The sequence below is a fragment of the Bison bison genome, unplaced genomic scaffold (genome assembly GCF_000754665.1).
Source record: "Bison bison bison isolate TAMUID 2011002044 unplaced genomic scaffold, Bison_UMD1.0 scf7180017864136, whole genome shotgun sequence".
Classification (NCBI taxonomy): Eukaryota; Metazoa; Chordata; class Mammalia; order Artiodactyla; family Bovidae; genus Bison; species Bison bison.
The window spans coordinates 2,699,854-2,718,878 of NW_011494708.1; positions in this window are offsets into that span (position 1 = coordinate 2,699,854).

Consider the following 19,025-nt stretch of genomic DNA (forward strand, 5'->3'; position numbering starts at 1 on the left):
GCAGCTGCTCGCTTCTTTCCCCACCAGTCAGCCATCTGCGGTTTGAGACATCCCGGCCTGGGAGAGACTTATGGTGTCATTGACTTTGTGGTCCTCACTTCCACAGGGTGCACCCCCACCCCAACCCAAACCCCTGAATTCCACAAAGGTAAGCCCCACGGCTTCGTTTGTCAGCGATTCCAGGAGATGTGGTCTCACCAAGTAATAAATGTGTGAATCCAGAAGGCACAGAGACCACTTTGGAGCTAGGCAGACCTAACGTCTCCTCCCAGTTCCTCGGTGGCACTGGAAACCACTGGAACTTCCACTTCTTCCAGGCGAGCTTATCCTAAGGATTTCATGATGTACTTCCCCAGCTCTTAGGAAGGGATTCAGCAATGGAACTGTCCTTTCCCTGCTCACTAGATTCTGAGTTTCTTAAGTACGTGTTTGATGGGAGCTGGTGGGAGGAGCATGTCCTAGTCACCTCTCCACCCCCCACACCAAAGCTGGCACACAGTAGGTGCTCTGAAAATGCCTGTTGAATGAGCATAGGACTGAACCTGGCTTCAGCTGCGCTAGTTCTGTGGGGTTCCAGGCTCCTTGATTCTGAAGGATTTCGACTGTCCACTCAAAAGTTTGTGCCAAGCTTCTTTGAATCTATGGGATCTCCACTTGTGTTTGCTTATTTTTTTTAATAAATCCATATTATTAATGCTTTTATTTTATAAATTTATTTATTTTAATTGTATGATAATTACTTTACTATAGTATGATGGCTTTTGCCATACATCAACATGAATCGGCCATAGTATCCATGTGTCTCCCCCAGGCTGAACCCCCTCCCCCCACCCTCTCAACCGCATCCCTCCAGGTTGTCACAGAGCAGGGGCCCTGGGTGCCCTGCTTCATGCATCGAACTTGCACTGGCCACCCAGTCTACATATGGTAAGATACAGGTTTCAGTGCTATCTTTTCAAGTCATCCCACCCTCTCCTTCTCCCACTGAGTCCAGAAGTCTGTTCTTTACATCTGTGTCTCCTTTGCTGCCCTGTATGTGTGTTTGCTTTTTTGAGACTCACACAGGGTCAAAATTGAGGCCTCTTAGTGGATCCATCAAGAGCCTCAGTCTGCAGGACCTATGCATGTGACTCTGATCATACCACTCCCCTGTCTGGAACCTTTTGGTAGTTTTCCCTGGCACTTGGAGAAAGTCCAAACTTCTCACACAGTCACCAGAGCCATCATGAGCTGCCCTCATCTTGCAGACAGGGTTGCGCAGTACATTCCTAGTAACAAACTGTGTTCCAAATCTCTGTTGTCTAGCACATTAGCCGCTAGCCATGCAGCTACCAAGCACTTAAAATGTGGCTAGGCTAAAGTAAAATGTATTGGGAGGGTGAAATGCACACTAGCTTTTGAAGACTTAGTATCTTTTAAAAAAGTAAATATCACATTAATAACTTACATATGGATGGTCTCTGGAAAGGATGATATGTGTGATACATTGTTAAATATATATATATATATGTGTGTGTGTGTGATATAGTGTGTTAAATAAAATGTTATTAAAATTAATTTCACCCATTTCTTTTCCCTCATTTGAGGTGGATACTAAAAAATTTTAAATCATATATGTGGCTTGCATCTGGGGTTTCCATTACATTTCTATCAGATGCCCCTAATCTAAATTGTGAGTGATGGTGTGTTGGTGTGGGAGGTCAGTGAGGTCTGGGGCAGTCAAGAAAATCAGGCAAACCTCAGATTGGGTGATGAGGTAGGCAGAGAGGGACTTTTGGAAGCAGCCTCCTTTGGCTGTTTTCTCTAATTTCCCCTGTGAATAAAATGGACTATCTGTCCTTTTCCCCTTTAGTCTTGTCTCCTGCCATTCCTCACCTACCACCTCCTCAGCACCCTATGTGCTGGTCACAGTGGAAACATGGGCAGTCTTGCTGCAGATGCTGAGCTCCTCATTCACCCCAGTTTCCTTCCCAGAAATGCCCCTCATCCAGAAGGGAGCATCTGGGTTCTCGGACTTGGACATGTTCAGGGTTTCTCAACAGAGTAACATTTGGGGTCTGCTGTCCAATGTCCATGTCCCCCTTCTGGAAGTCATGTGCTTTTTTCTTAGTCTGTGTTACCCTCCAAAAAGAGATACTGAGAAAAGGATTTGGGTTGTGATTTGTGGGGGAGGAAGTCCTAAAAAACATTGTGAGGGAGTAGCTGTATGAGACAGGGAAAGGATGGAAGGCAACTCAGGCTGGATTGGTAAGACCACTGTAGGCAAAGGGGACTCAGTCCCTTGGGAACACAATGAGAAATGATGTGGCATATGTCTCATAATGGTCCAGCTGCGGTGAGTAAGCTGGGATACTTACTCTCTAACGTTTGGTTCTTTGATCAGGGTCAATTGTGAAATATTAACTCTGGCTTCCTGGTGGCTCAGATGGTAAAGAATCTGCCTGCTGTATAGGATACCCAGCTTTGATCCCTCGGTCAGGAAAATCCCCTGAAGAAGGGCATGGCTACCCACTCCAGTATTCTTGCCTGATGAATTCCATGTAGAGCCTGGCAGGCTACAGTCCATGGGGCGGCAAAGAATTGGACATGATTGAGCGACTAACACTTCATACTTCAGTGAAGAGATAGTGAATGCCCTCTGGCAGAAAGATGCAGGGAACAATATTTAGAGTATATAAGAAATGTCAGCAACTGACCTTCAGAAAAAGCTGAGGAGAAATGGACAAAGCACAGTAGCTGCTTCACCTTAGAAGTCAGAGAAGAGAAATGAAGAGAAGGGGATCCTTGATGATGTTTCGGATTTGTTGGATCAAACAGTACCTTAAGGCAACATCTAGACTTCTCATTGACCTATGCCTATAAATTCCGTATACTATTTAAACTGGTTTGAGATGAGTTTTCTGTTATGTACAATATATTGACTTCTAATTAGTTTATTTCCTAACTTTGTTCCCACAAAGAAGATTCCCTGTGGTTCAAAACCCAGGCTGATGGGTAAGTCATGCCATTATTTCCTTCCTGAGACAGGAGTGCAATGGTAAGTGAGTGAAGAGCTGCTTGAAGCGGTATCCAAGTTCTTCTTGTGACATGGCAGCATTCTAGTAAAGAGGGCCACACTGGGGAATCCACCAAATCTTTCTAAACACAGTCAGCTCCGTGTTCCAATCTGAACCCCATATCTAATGCTTTAGGGTTTATTCCAGAAAGCTGAATTCACATAAAAATCCTGCTTTTAAGCACAAAGGCTTAATTTTAAAAGATTTCTTTGATGCTTCAGGAATTCTTACAGAACAATAAATGGAAAATAACGAAGGAGTTATTTATATACACTATAAAGTACTTATTTATACAAATAATTTATGAAGAATAACTAAGGAAGAAGTTAGAAAAAGAGAAATTTCTCTTGAAATTCTCATCATTTCACAAAGATTGATGGATTCAGGAGGACATCTGGAATCCAGGAAGATTTAGCATAACATCTGAGACTCCCCAGAAGTCTGCCACTCTAAGTATCCTGTCTTGGACCTCCAGCTTGGGGCAATTTCTCTTCTCAGTTTTGCTTTGGGGGCATGAGTGGGGAGGTGGGAAAAGAGACACAGGTCCATTCCTGATGTGACCACCAGAGGGAGCTCCCAATGATTTTCTGTACCTGAAAGGAAATGATTGTCCAGTCCATGGAAACTGACAAAGAAAACTTGACTTAAAAGGTGTCTTCCTACAAACCTCATCTTCTTGCTAACATGCCAAGAACAATCACTGAATACTTTTAGTCTGTTCAATGCATCCATCTGGGATCTGAGAAGCATTGCCTTATTAAATCTAGGTCATTTGATTCTGGGTATCGGTTTATCTTGGGAGCTGGCCCTACATTTTACAAGGTGAATTCTGGAGCAAAAAGATTAAAGATTCAGAAAGAGTAAAGTTAACACTGAGCCCTTGGCCTGGTAAATTGACAATCATGCCAGAATAACTATTCTAAAACTCTGATCCTCATTTCACAATCAGTATGAAGAATGCCACCATCACCTCCCTTCCCCGCACTTGTCTGGGTCTTTTAAGTCATATTTAAATTGATTCTCTCATTTATTATTATTATTATCATTTTCCCAGGGACTTTGGATCATTATAAGATTGCTGGTAATGACAGACTATAATTAAGCTTAAGACATATTTTTCTTTTAGGAAGAGGAGAATCAGCTCTAGCTGAGATTCCAGATTGCTCGGGCTATAATTTGTGGTACTGTCACAAAGGGGTCCTTTCCCGGCAGCGGTGCATGCGATGATGAGCAAGGAGCTGCCTTTGGGGGCATGTGCCTCTCCCCTCACTCTCTCTGGAGCCCACAGAATGGATGCCTAAATAGCTGAGCATCGTTTGAGACTGATTACAGGCCAGATCCCGCTATTGTGCCTCATCAGTTGTCATTGTTGGGGCTGCAATTGCGCTAGGAAGGTTCTCTTTGCCGCCAGCTCCAAGCTCATTTCTAGGACATGAGAGAAAGAGTCTGGTGAGCTTGAGGCTGGGGTGGGGAGGATTGTTCTGATTGTTGCTGGAGGAAAGGCTTGGCAGATCACTGGAAATGAAAGATGGACTGGCTTAAGCCATGATGCCAGTAACGCTGGTCCTCCTATGACTCCCAGATTTATGGATAATCTGTCACAAAGAGGGTTGAAGTCATGGCTCTGTTCTCATCAGTTGTATGAATTTAAGCAAGCAGCTTAACTTTTATGGCCTTACTTTTCTCATATGTACAATGGGATAAATAATACTCTCCTATTTGAATACGGATGGAAAGAAACATGAAGAACCTAGAGACAGCTAGATGTAGATATAGATACAGATACATGGATATACAGACATACAATGTATATGGTAGATATAGCAACGACCCATATATATTATTATGGGTATTGTGGGTACATGTGTATGTAGTTTCTTAGTAGTAGGAATCAGACTATACAGAGGGTTTTTTATGCTAGAAGATCAAGGCTGCACTTGACTGCCTAATGATGATGATAAACTTGCACTGAGCTCCGAGCGCTTTCCACGCATTAAAGCAGTGATTCTCAGTAAAACAAAAAACAGACAACAACATCAAAAAATCCTATCCACTCTTGGGCAGGACAGTTCATCCTCTTTGGGACTGTCCTAGGCATTGCACGATTGTCAAGGTCCTTGAAGACCTTCAGCCTCTCTGCCCACTAAGCATGGCCAGTGCATCTTCAGTCATATGACAGCTCAACCCCTGTACTTCTTTTAAAATATCCAACTGAGAACCGTTTTGCTAAGTGTAGGCGTGTGTTGTCCAATGCGAAAGCTCCCAGCCACGTGAACCTATGGGGCACTTGAAATGAAGCTAATGAAGCTAGTTTGAATTGAGATGCACTGTGAGTGTAAAACAATACACCCTGGATTTTAAAGACTTGGCATGGAAAAAAACCCTGCAGTATCTCATGAATATTTTGTAATGTTGATTATACAATGGAATGATAATATCTTGAAAACAGTATATTAAATAAGACATTTGGATTCATTTCACCTGTTTCCTTTTACTTTTAAAAAGTGGCTACTAGAAAATGTTGAAGTAGACCATAACTTGCATTTGTGGTTTCTGTTATATTTGTATTGGGCATTGCTAGTAGGGATTGGGATGTTGTGGGAGGTTTCAGAGTCATAATGGTGTCAGAGCTGCTGGGGCAGACACTGCTAGAATGGCCCAGCAAATATCTGTATTCTGTTTCTTCTGTACTAACAATATCCTGATTGAGTCTGGAAAAATGCCCTTTTCCTTAGCTTCCCATGTTACCTCGTTCCTGCTCCAAAGGTACAAATGGAAGTCGACTGGATGGGGCATCCGAGAAAACTATTGCTAAACTGAGAAAAAGGGGATTTGGCTGACAAGTGCCTTTTGCCCGTTGCTCCTTCCCCCTCTCTCTGCCTGGAATGCAGCACAACGTCTGGAGGCAGAGCAGCCTTCCTGAAGCCGTGAAGTTGACAGTCATTCTCTAAGAATGGTGGGAGCAGTAAGGAATTGGTTGCTTGAGCAACATCCCTAACCCGACACAGCCCACCCCCGAACTCTTCGTGCTGTAAGCAGAACCTCTTTTGAGTAGGCTCCCGAAGTTGGGTTCCTGTTTACATGAACTGAACATTAGATTAACCAATAGCCATCTTTACATTTTGGAGTCAATACAGTGGATATTTTCACTCTGTCCCAAACATTAGGGCATCCTTGGTCTGTTTGGGGACATTCTGGCATTAAGAGTTGGGCTTCTCTATGGCAGAACTCCGAAAACATGACTGCTCAGGCCTTTCCCCTCATGAGACTCTCTCAATCAGACTGATACAAGGGAGACTTCAATTCAGAAGAACTGGAGAGAGGGAATCTGTGGGTTATGCCTCAATAGCCGTTGAGTAAGCTCCTTTTCTGCTTAGTCAGCCCACGTCAGCATCTACAGCCTGTAAGCTAGAAGCCCAATAAACACCATTGTGATTGGGTGAAGGTCCTGCTCCTCCAGAGTCTCTCACTGAACTCCAGGTTTCCCCCCCAGAAAGACATATGAACCCTTAGGAATGACTGACCAGAGATCAGGTACTTCCTTTGGACGTCTGTGACACGGGCAAAGTGCAAGACAACTTTTGGCACCCCTACTCATCTCTTAGGTCACCACAATGCAGGGATTTTTGAGCTGAAGTTACTGATGACGAAACTAAGGTAAAGACCAGACCTGCATAGGGAAACCTAACAAGTGAGGATTTGCTCAAACCTCAGCCTTCTGACTCCCAATAAAATACACTTTCCGGTTCACCTCTCCACCTTCAGCCTAAGCAAATGTATGTAGAGTTAGTGTGGATTCAAATCATTGCACCAACTGTTAACCCACAGTGTGACCTTAGCCAGATCACTTAACCTCTCTGAGCTCTGGTTTCCTCTTTTACAGAACTGCCTTCTTGACTGTGTTAACTGTGGTCACACAGAGCTCCCTCTGCTTAGAAGTTTCCCTGCTTTGTTTCCTTCTTCGTTTTTGCCATCTGGAAATGCTTGAATTTTGAACAAGGAGCCCAGCATTTTCATTTTTCATGGGCCTAGCAAACGATGTAGCTAGTCCTGCTACTTTATAAAGTGGAAATAATATTTACCTCAAAGGTTTGCCATGAGAATCAAATGAGAAAATGACTCTTGTGATCTTAGCCTGGTGCCTGGAAATAGCATCATCTCAACAAATGATAACTGTTCCATGTCGGTGCAGGTTACTTTTCCTGCAGCATCTTGCCTGACAGGCTAAGCTCCTGCTTGCTCACTAACCTCCATATAGTCAGGGCCCATCTGGGGACAAATTTGACACCTACTGCAGCTTCAAGGAAGTGGGAAAACTTAGGCAACCCCAAATTCCCCGAGGTGGAATTTTGTTTCAGTTCTTTCCAAATGTCAGAGCACATTGCACTTCTGTGACTTTGACGCTGCAGATGGAATTTCCGAGAGAACTCCTCGATGAGAAATCCAGGCCATGTAATTAGCCAGAAACACTGGAGGCTCCTAGCTCCAAGTCACCTTCATCTTCTGGACACTGACATCCATCTGCATAGGAAAGAACCAAGGTTTGAGGATCAGACCCCTCCTGAATCCTCCTTAAATCTCTCTGGGCCTCACCTCTTATTCCAGCTGCCTCTGCAGTGACCTGCTCCAGGCAGATGCTGACCAGCTTTGCCCAGGGGCAACTGGACATGTCATGTGGGATCCACCTTGGGATGGAGGATATGCATCCTGATGTCATGGCAGGGGCAGCCCAGAGACTGCCCAATGCAGAAGAGGGCAACAGGGAATGCCTGCCAGGCCACCCTTGCCCAGTGGAGGCTGAGAGCTGATACATAAATGCTTCCAGCCCTTCAGCAGGGAGCTCTGAAATTCAGGTCACATGGCCACTTAGCTGTCCCTAGTGGGATCGGGTAGCAGTCCCTGTGTCACAGGCCAGCCGGTCTCCTCCCCCTGTTCCTCAGTCCTGCTCCCAGGAGTCACAGTCCCCTTGCAATAAAGCTTTTGTCTCAGGCCCTGATTTCTGGGGACTCAGGCTGAGATGATCCCCATGACTTTCCTGAAATGAAATTCATTCTTAATAACCTACCTCCACACATATTTTTTTTTAAATCAATATGGTGCTCTAACTGTATTTTAATAGAGAAATAAAAAGAAGTAATAAAAAATATCTTTCAATTTGTCCATGTTCAGCTAAACTATATTAGAAGACCAAGTGAGCAGGGTAGACACCGGTGCCTTTGTGTGGATTCACTCACCATGAATGTGACCTGGTGGGAGGAGACTGGAAGGAGGATCAGGGGACTTGGTTCTAGGGGTCAGCTCTGCCATTAACCCCCCATGTCATTCAAGTCCTTGTCTCCGGGCATCTGTTTCCTCAAGGGTAAAAGATGGCATTGAACTGTGAGCTCGTTAAGGACCAGCTCTGCCCTATTTCTATATGGTTTCTGATCTTCTGACCTCTTCTGAACACTTGTTTTCTTGCCTGGCCTCCCTCCAGCTGTTAGATCAGCCATCAAGAGCTGAAACAATAAAGTTGGTATTGAAAGCCCAGGCACTGAAAGATGAGGCAAAGTTTGCCATTATGAAATTTACATTCTGGGAGGAGATGGGGTGGCGTGGGGACTAGGCAGCAAGCAAACAACTAAACGCAGAGTGTGTTTGCCTGCTAAGTCGCGTCAGTCTTGACCGACTCTTTGCTACCCTATGGACTGTAGCGCACCAGGCTCCTCTGCCCATGGGATTCTCCAGGCAAGAATACTGGAGTGGGTCGCCATGCCCTCCTCCAGGGATCTTCCCTAGTCTGTTATGTCTCCTGCTTTGGCAGGCAGGTTCTTTACCTCTGGCGCCACCTGGGAAGCCCCAGCTGGCACCGCAGCTGAGGGCAGGAAACTGACTCCAGTCCTCCCAGTTGGGAAGGCCCCTGGAGGACTCAGGCCAATCAGACATCCAGGCTTGGTTCCCTTCTGCAACATCACCACCTAGTGGACCTGCCAGAGTGCTTCTCTAGAGGGGATAATAATAAACCTCAGTTGCCCCAGGGAAGAAAGAGCAGGTTCTATCTGGAAGAAAAAAGCCATTCATCAGCTGGAGCCTCTAACCTGCCTTCCTTGACCTCTTTAGCAAGTCAATAGTCTTCATAGCCAGGCACTGTCAAAAGAAAAGGATTTTTCTGAATTCCTCTAGTTTTATTATACGTTAGAGCTTGACTGACTAGAACAGAGTTTGCCTTAGGACAAAGGAGAAAGAAGCCATGGTGTGAGGCAGAGAAGATGGGTGGTCCATTTCTTCTACTTTGGCAGATTATGGGAGGAAGGGGAGAGAGGCAGGGGAGGCCAAGGACCAGCCAAGGTCCTAGAAGTGGAAGATGTGCTGCAGAGGTCGAGGCAAGGGCCAAGAACTCAGAAGAGCCAGGGGCCCACTTCTCCCCAAGTCCCAGTGGAGACTGCAGGGTCTAAGGCAATAAGTGGCTTCTTCCAACATGGCTCCAGTGGAAAGATGGTGACTCTTATGGAGAAGCTTCTAGCCCTCTGGGATCTCACTGTCTACATGCCTGGGAAAGCAGGGCTGCAGAGGCCAAGAGGACTGACAGGGGGACAAAGAGGTCACTAACCTCAGCTATGCAGATAACACCACCCTTATGGCAGAAAGCGAAGAAGATCTAAAGAGCCTCTTGATGAAAGTGAAAGAGGAGAGTGAAAAAGTTGGCTTAAAGCTCAACATTCAGAAAACTAAGATCATGGCATCCGGTCCCATCACTTCGTGGCAAATAGATGGGCAAACAGTGGAAACAGTGGCTGACTTTTTATTTTTCTGGGCTCCAAAATCACTGCAGTTGGTGATTGCAGCCATGAAATTGAAAGATGCTTACTCCTTGGGAGGAAAGTTTTGACCAACCTAGACAGCATATCAAAAAGCAGAGACATTACTTTGCCAACAAAGGTCCATCTAGTCAAGGCTATTGTTTTTCCAGTAGTCATGTATGGATGTGAGAGTTGGACTACAAAGAAAGCTGTGTGCCAAAGAATTGATGCTTTTGAACTGTGGTGTTGGAGAAGACTCTTGAGAGTCCCAACCAGTCCATCCTAAAGGAGATCAGTCCTGGGTGTTCATTGGAAGGACTGATGTTGAAGCTGAAACTCCAATACTTTGGCCACCTGATGCGAAGGACTGACTCATTTGAAAAGACCCTGATGCTGGGAAAGATTGAGGGTGGGAGGAGAAGGGGACGACAAAGGATGAGATGGTTGGATGGCATCACAGACTCAACGGACATGAGTTTGAGTAAACTCCGGGAGTTGGTGATGGACAGGGAAGCCTGGCATGCTGCGGTTCATGGGGTTGCAAAGTGTCAGACACGACTGAGCGACTGAACTGAACTGAACTGATCTTTTATTATGATCCCAACTGTGTAGATAAGGGAACCTGCCCAAGGTCACTGAGAGAGAACAGATGGCATAAGCCAGACCTTAGTGCTCCCAGAACCAGGATCTAGAAAATTCTACATGGACGTGAAGATCCTTCCTTACCCCACTCCTACTGCCATTAGGCACCTGAAAGCTCTCCTGAAGAAGAAGCCGAGAGGGTGGAAATCTGAAATACTGTGTTTGACTCACCACAGCCTGAATGATCTAATGAAACTATTAAAACCGTAGGATTAGAATGAGTTTACTGGACTGGCCTACATTTACCCACTGGTGTGGGATCCACTAAAAAATAATTAGGTCAATTAGAGGAAAAATACAGAAGCTTAATTTTTCACTTGTTTGAATGGAGTGCAAGTCAACTTATGACTTAACATCAACTCTTAGCCTGGCTTATCAAAGGGGCTATTTGACCTAAACTTGAGAGTTAGACAGTACTGGGGTGGAATTCCAGCTGAGCTGGTCACTAGCTATTTGACTTTGAACAACTTACTTAACCCTTGAGGGCTTCAGTTTCTTCACGTGTAAAATGATCACAAGTGTATATTGTGTAGACCAGAGGGCAGCAAACATTTTGTATAGAAGCCCAGACAGTAAATATTTTAGGCTTTGTAGGTCATGGAAACTGTCTCAACTATTCAGCTCTGTGGTTGAAGCATAAAAGCAGCCACAGGTGATATGTAAGTAGTGAGCGTGGCTGTGTTCTGTTGTGTTGTTCAGTGGCCAAGTCATGTCTGACTCTTTGCGACCCCATCAACTGCAACATGTCAGGTCTCCCTGTCCTTCACCATCTCCTGGAGCTTACTCAAACTCATGTCCATTGAGTCGGTGATGCCATCCAACCACCTCATCTTCTGTCATCCTCTCCTCCTGCCTTCAATCTTTCCTAGCATCGAGGTCTTTTCCAATGAGTCAGTTCTTTGAACCATGTGGCTGAAGTATTGGAGCTTCTGCTTCAGCATCAGTCCATCCAGTGAATATTCAGGGTTGATTTCCTTTAGGATTGACTGGTTTGATCTCTTTGCAGTCCAAGGGACTCTCAAGACTCTTCTCCAGCACCATAGTTCGAAAGCATCATGTAAATAAAGTTTTTTTATGGATGAGTTCTAATAAAATTTTGTTTACAAAATCAGACAGCACTGATCCCCAGGAGTCCTTGCTGCAGTGAGGACTGGGGACAAGGATGACCTCTTCAGCTTTTCATTTTCCCATACAGCATTCTTTTTGTTCCCCTGCTCTAACACCACACATGCAGGCTTTACTTACAATGGAGTTACAGAAGCAACATGGACTTTGGAGTCAAACACATGTGAACAGCCTTGGGCATCAACAAAGCTACAGTTATTTTGTATTTGTGAGTTAAAGCAGGAATGTAGCACAGTGGATGAAAGTATACCATCTTTGATGCCAGATTTTCCTGGGTTCAAAGCCAGGCTCTTCCACTTGCTGATTGTGTGACCCAGACAACTTCTTTAACCCCTCTGGGCCTCTTTTGCTCAGTCTGTGAATGGATATAATGATTTGACCTATCCTGCAGGATTTTTGAGGACTAAGTGAGAAGATAGGTAAAAAACTCATAAAATAGCACCTGGCATTGGCCAAGTGCCATGTGAGGGTTGGATATGATTAGTATTTTCTGATTTAAGGCAAATGATATGAGCTGTTTGGTTTCGGCTTCCTCGTAGTATTGACCCTTCCCATTGGTTATGAGGATAAGGTGCAACCATTTATGTATGACGTAAACTATACAGACATACAAACTAAAATGAGTGGGGAACGCTTCTCCCCGGCTGCACTTTGAGCATCTTAAAACAATATGTGCTTAAAAGTGTGGATTCTGGATTAGGGTTGCCAAATTTAGCAAATAAAAGTACAGGACACTGTATCTGTTAAATCTGAATTTCAGAAAAACAAAGGATCATTTGTTAGCATAAAAGGTGAGAAATGAAAGTTGCTCAGTTGTGTGTAACTCTATGACCCCATGGACTATAGTCCACCAGGTTCCTCTGTCCATGGAATACACAGGCAAGAATACTGTCATGGGTAACCATTCCCTTCTCCAGAGGATCTTCCTGATTCAGGGATCTAAACTGGGTCTCCTGCCTTGCTGGTGGATTCTTTACTGGCTGAGCCACCAGCATAAGTATATCCCATGCAATATTTGGATATCCTTATGCTTAAAAAAAAAAAGTTCTTATCTGAAATTCAAATTGACTGGGCATCCTGCATTTTAACCCTATTCTGGTGGTGAACTATGTAATTATGTTCCCATTCCAGGTCTTAATCTCTGTACTAACTTGAACAAGTCACCTGAGTTTGCCACTCTAGCAGTGGGACTTCGGCCATCTGATGTGAAGAACTGACTCCTTGGAAAAGACCCTGATTCTGGGAAAGACTGAAGGCAGGAAGAGAAGGGGACGACAGAAGATGAGATGTTTGAATGGCATCACTGACTTGATGGACATGCGTTTGAACAAGCTCCGGGAATTGGTGATGGACAGAGAAACCTGGCGTGCTGCAGTCCATGGGGTCGCAAAGAGTCAGACACAACTGAGCGACTAAACTGAACTGAACTGAGCGGTGTGACCCAGGCAGCCCTCAAACTCTTTGAGTCTCCATTTTCTCATCTGCGAAGTGGAGATATGAGAGTGTCGGCTTCATACGCTGGTGACATAGCAGGTGCTGGGGTGACCCCTAGACACAGCCCGTGTAGGGAGAGCTTCTTCCTGCCATGGCCTCCTTCTCCACCCATGACTTGAATGGTTGTAGAACTTTCACATCTTTAATTTCCTAACAGCCATTGAGCTTTTGTTTGAATTCACTTATATTTCCTTTGCAAGTGTCCACTTATCCCTTCCTCTGGGCATTCATGACTATAAATCATGGTCTGTGATTCCATGCTTAGAAAGAGCCAGGGCTGGAACCTACTCACTGGAGGTTTTTACTGGGTTATTTATTGTGACAGAAAATGCAAATGTATTGGCAGTAAACATCAGGGAAAATAGCTACCTCAGCAGTACCCACAGTACGTAAATGCAGATGGAAACGGTGGGGAGAGAGTGTCATTTTTAGTAAGTAGAGCAAATACTCCACTTCGCTGAATATATGAATGCCAGAAAATTCACCTGACTTTCTACGTTACTGAAAGACATTTAAAGTTGACCTGCTTCTTCTTTCAGGACCCTGGAATGACATTAGATTTCACTATATTTGGTGCTATATGATATGAAAAGCTGATAAAATAGAAAATTAAAAATTAGAACATTATTGTGGGGAAAACAGAGCTTTACTGAGGTATACCTAATTCCATCACCTGCAGGAAGGATCCTGCCTCAATGCGGGCAAATTTCCCTTTTCTTCTGGTCTATTTCAATGGCAACCCACTCCAGTGTTCTTGCCTGGAGAATCCCAGGGACGGGGAGCCTGGTGGGCTGCCATCCATGGGGTCGCACAGAGTCGGACACGACTGAAGCGACTTAGCAGCAGCAGCAGCAGCATTTTATACCAAAATATCTCTGCCAAATGGTTAAGACTATATTTTTATGGTCTCTGTGGATAACTTGCAAATAGAGGTAAGGAACAGAAAGTCGAGCTCCCCAGATCCAGTCAAGGACCAAGACACACTGACATGTCCTGAGCTGTTGATAGTAGTGGAGAAAAGGCTCCTTTCCTTCTGCTGATGTTTCCCTCCACATGGAAGGAGCCCAGGAGTGTGATTCTCCTGGTACCAGTATGCTGGCTTCACCCTCTCCACCATAGACAAGGTAGGAGGTGTCCTAATGAGACTGGTGACTTAGGATGTGAAACTGAATGCACTAACCCAATCTCACCAACCCCCACCCGCCACCCCCCCCCGCCCCCCCGCCCCTGGTCTACCTGCCAAGAGCAAGTGTGTCTCTTCCTCCTCTGTATTGTCAGTCTATGACCAAACAGTCAGTTTCAGGGTTCAGTGTTAGGAAACCCACGTGCCTGCAGATGATGTCAGTCTCCAAGGTGACCCTTATCAGTTAGAGAGATGCTATTCTGTCATTTTCTTATTTCTCAGTGGGCACAGTTTTCAGATAGAGAACAGAAAGCTTGTGTCTTAGTCTGTTTGGGCTGCTGTAACAGAATGGTAAACCAGGGGGCTTCAACCACATTCATTTCTCTCAGTCTGGAGGCTGGAAATCTATGATCAAGGTGCTGGCAGATTTGTGTCTGGTGAGAATCCACTTCCTGGCTTGCAGACAGCTGTCTTCTTTTAATATCCTCATGTGACAGAGAGAGGGATCCTAGGTCTCCTCCTCTTTCTTTTTTTATAAGGGCACTAATGCCATTCTCGCTCCACCCTCATGACCTCATCACCTCCCAAAGGGCCCCGCTTCCAAATACCATCACATTGGAGATTAGTCTTCAACATATGAATTTTGGGCTTCCCTGGTGGCGCTAGTGATAAAGAATCTGCCTGCCAGTGAAGGAGATGAAAGAGAAGCAGTTTTGATCCCTGGGCCAGGAAGATCCCCTGAAGAAGGAAATGGCAACAAACTCCAGTAGTCTTGCCTGGGAAATTCCACGGACAGAGGAGCCTGGTGGGTTACCATCCAAGAGGTCACAAAGAGTCAGACATGACTGAGATCATGTCTATATGAATTTTGAGAGGAAACAAATATTCAGTCCACAGCTAGTGAGAGTTACCTCAAAGCCCAGGAGTTGACAAGGATGTCTCTGAGGTATCCTGGATGGCCTTCAGAGCACTGATATCCTGCTCTAGGTCAGCCACAGCCAACAAGCCACACTGTCACTAAGACTTCTTCTTGGAAGTGGTTAAGGAAGTTAAGACAATTGCATTCCTCTTCCATACTCAGTTCTTAGTCAAGTTACTTCAGTTGCCCAGTCGTGTCCAACTCTTTGTGACCCCATGGACTGCAGCACACCAGGCTTCTCTGTCCATCACTGACTCTCAGAGCCCACTCAAACTCATGTCCGTTGAGTCAGCAATGCCATCCAACCATCTCATCCTCTGTCATCCCCTTCTTTTCCCACCTTAAATCTTTCCCAGGATCAGGTCTTTTCAAATGAGTCAGTTCTTCACATCAGGTGGCCAAAGTATTAGAGTTTCAGCTTCAGCATCAGTCCTTCCAATGAATATTCAGGACTGATTTTCTTTTGGATAGACTGGTTGGATGTCCTTGCAGTCCAAGGGACTCTCAAGAGTCTTCTCCAACACCACAGTTGGAGAAAGCATCAATTTTTTGGCACTCAGCTTTCTTTATGAGCCACCTCTCACATCCATACATGCCTACTGGAAAAACCATAGCTTTGAGTATACAGACCTTTGTCAGCAAAGTAACATCTCTGCTTTTTAATATGCTGTCTAGGTTGGTCATAGCTTTTCTACCAAGGAGCAAGTGTCTTTTAGTCAATTCTTAGTCAAGACATTGCTCAAATACCTTCAAGTAACACCCATTGTTTTTTTAGATCAACTGAATATTTTCTCCTTTTAATTTTAATACAGATTTTTACTCAGGAAATGTGTATTAACCTAGTTAAGCACTATTTGTGGAAATGGCACCTGTCACTTATACAATGTGTATGTGTATTTGTGTGCGTGTTGGGGGGTATGGTAACGTGATGGGTGGCTTGTAGGGGTTTAGTACATGTGGTACGTATTTGTATGTTTGTATCTGATATGGCATGGTGTGTGATGTGTTTGGATGTTGCGTGTGTGTGTGTGTATGGTGTGGTATGTGTGTAGGGGGGTATGGCATGGGTATACATTGGTTTCGAAACTTCCTCAAATTAATGGATTCATTTGGCCATAATCTCATGGGCACATGGTCAGGACCAGGCAATTTGTATGGAGCGTTTTAGTTCTAAGATGAAATGCACTGAGAGATTGGGATGAATGAGCTTCTGACTTGCAGATTTAGAGAAAATCAGTGCTTCCATGCACTTCCCCACAAACACCAAACAGAAACCAGGAAAAGGAACCAGGCCTTTCTCCCCTTTATCCTTGTCAAGAGTTCTTATCCTAGCCTGAAGTGACCTTTTCTCCTACGATTGTATTGTCTGTGTTCATAGCTCATGTTTGACTGGAACATACTGGTCAAGTTTGTTTATGAATAGTGTCTGCTATGATCAGTGGGGCATCCATTCTGTTTGGCTGGTGCTTGTAGTATACACACTTTAAGGTGATCTGTCTCCAGGGGTCATATTCTTTATAATCCCCTCCCTGTGAGGAAGCGGGACTTGTGCCCCGCTTCAAACCAATAGAACAAGGCAAAGGTTACAGGACATCAGGCCCAAGATCCTTGATGACCATGAAGAAGCCAAAGGTTCATGCTGTGAGGAGACCTATGGTGAAGGTTAGTGGCATGCAACTGTGGAGCTGGAGGTGTTCTCATAACCACAATCAGCAAGAAAACAGGCCCTCGGTCCTATTATCTCAAGGAAATAAATTCTACCAACCACCTTAATGAGCTTGAAATCAGATCTTTCCATGAGCCTTCACACGAGAACGCAGTCTGGCTGATACCTTGACTGCAGCCTCATGACACCCTAAGCAGAGGACCAGGTGAGCAACGCCAGGACTTCTGACCCATGGGAACTGGAAGCCGACGAACATGTTTAAGACGTGGTCATCATCTGGTCCCATCTGTGCTCAGTCATGTCCGACTCTTTATAACCCTTTGAACTGTAGCTCGCCAGGCTCCTCTGTCCACAGGATTTTCCAGCCAAGAATACTGGAGTGGGCTGCCATTCCTCCTCCAGAGGATCTTCCCGACCCAGGGATTGAACTCCTGTGTCTCCTGCATTGCAGGCAGATTCTTTACCTGCTGAGCCATTGGGTGTGGTCATATATCAAACTAATTCAGGGCATACACCATACCAGTAGTTAATTTAGTTGTCATCCTTCCTTGTCCCATTCATTGCCCCATGAGTCGTACATTGCTTTGCAGAATATCCGCTAGACTCTGTGTTGTAATTTTAGCTTAATGCAATTATGACTTTTCCTCTTTACTTGATTCTTAGTACCACAAGAGCAAGAACTCTGTTCTACTTTTTAAAAAGCCCCCCAGTATATCAAAGTACCTGACACACAGGACACAGTCATAAGTGATTGGAGGCTTTGACCCTTTATTTGTTCAATTAAACCAAATGGGTCTTAAAGACATAGGTACAGGGGACAAACTTGACTGCATAATTAATGGGTACCCACTTAGGTCTCAGACATGCAGAGAACAAATCAAAAGCCTTCAAGTTGATTGTGGTTCAATCCAGCCGGTGGGATCTTGTAACATCATCTCCTTCTCACCAGCAATGCAATCAGAAAATACCCAAACATCCTAGACTTCTTTGTCATCTGTCAAGATTATGATTCTGCAGATCTGGCAGAAGTGTGACTGTAAAAGTTCTTCGTGGCTTTTAAGTTTGCAAGTAGAAGAAGCAAGAGGCCCCTGCTGTGCCCATCTTCCATGTCAAAGAGGAGGAAGCACACCAAGAGGATGGGTACACACTGCCCTTCCTCAGGAGCCCACTGTGGGCAGCCCTTCAACTCTGACTCAAGTGGGCACATCCAGATTCAAGCAGACCAGAAATCCAAGCCGTATCAGGCAGGGCTACTTTTTATTCATAGGCTTACAGAATATGTTGAATTAAGAGGCACGTCATTCAGTAAGTCTATTTGCCAAAGCTAAATGTGTATTCAGCCTTAAAATTCATCCATGGTAGCTTGCATTATAGATTGCAAAATTTGCTTTCATATACATATAAACTATTCTTATTTGATTTAATTTATGTATTTAAAATCCATAAAATGGTACCAGATGGCATACTGGCCAATTTTACCACAGTTCTTATACATTCCTGATAAGTCGAAGAGATTGGTAGAGAATGCATAGCTTCCTACTAGAAAAAGGGAGATTCTGATACAAGCAGTGGCATAGTGTCAGGACAAGAGTGCCTCGGTGTAGAGCTAAGTAGTTTTACAATACAACTCTCATTTTAATTAGCATTACAACTGGTTCCCTTCTTTAATAATTGGAATACTGTTAAATTTGCCTGGTCTTTCCACCTTCCATTTGTCTGGCTGAGGCAAAGAAAACCATTATTACTTTTCATTTTCTTCCAATTTATTTCTACTTTCCCAAAAGCATTTCTTTCACAGCCATCTGCCCTGCCTTTCTGCCTATTCCAGTGTCCCCACGTCTGGGTCACTTTGCTCACTGCATCAACACCTAGATTCTAGCAGCCCACTCCAGAATCCTGTTTAACAGAATTTCTGACCGCACCCTAATTAAAGAATTCTCTTCCAAAACTGTGATCGTGGGGCTGTTACCTCTGCAGAAGAATGGGGAAGCTGGCTAAAGAGCTTTTCTTTGGATGGCATGCAAATAAGACTCCCCTCCCGCAGACCTTGGTCTCTCTTTCATTATACCCCAGGTTGGAGAAATTTCCATTGTGAGTGTTCCTGGCAGCCAAACCTCCAGCATCCCATGCTGATTTCTTGCCTAAAAATACACAGCCTCTCACTCCATGGGGAAGAAAAATGCAACACTGCCATTTCCAGCATGCTCCCCAAAGGCTGATG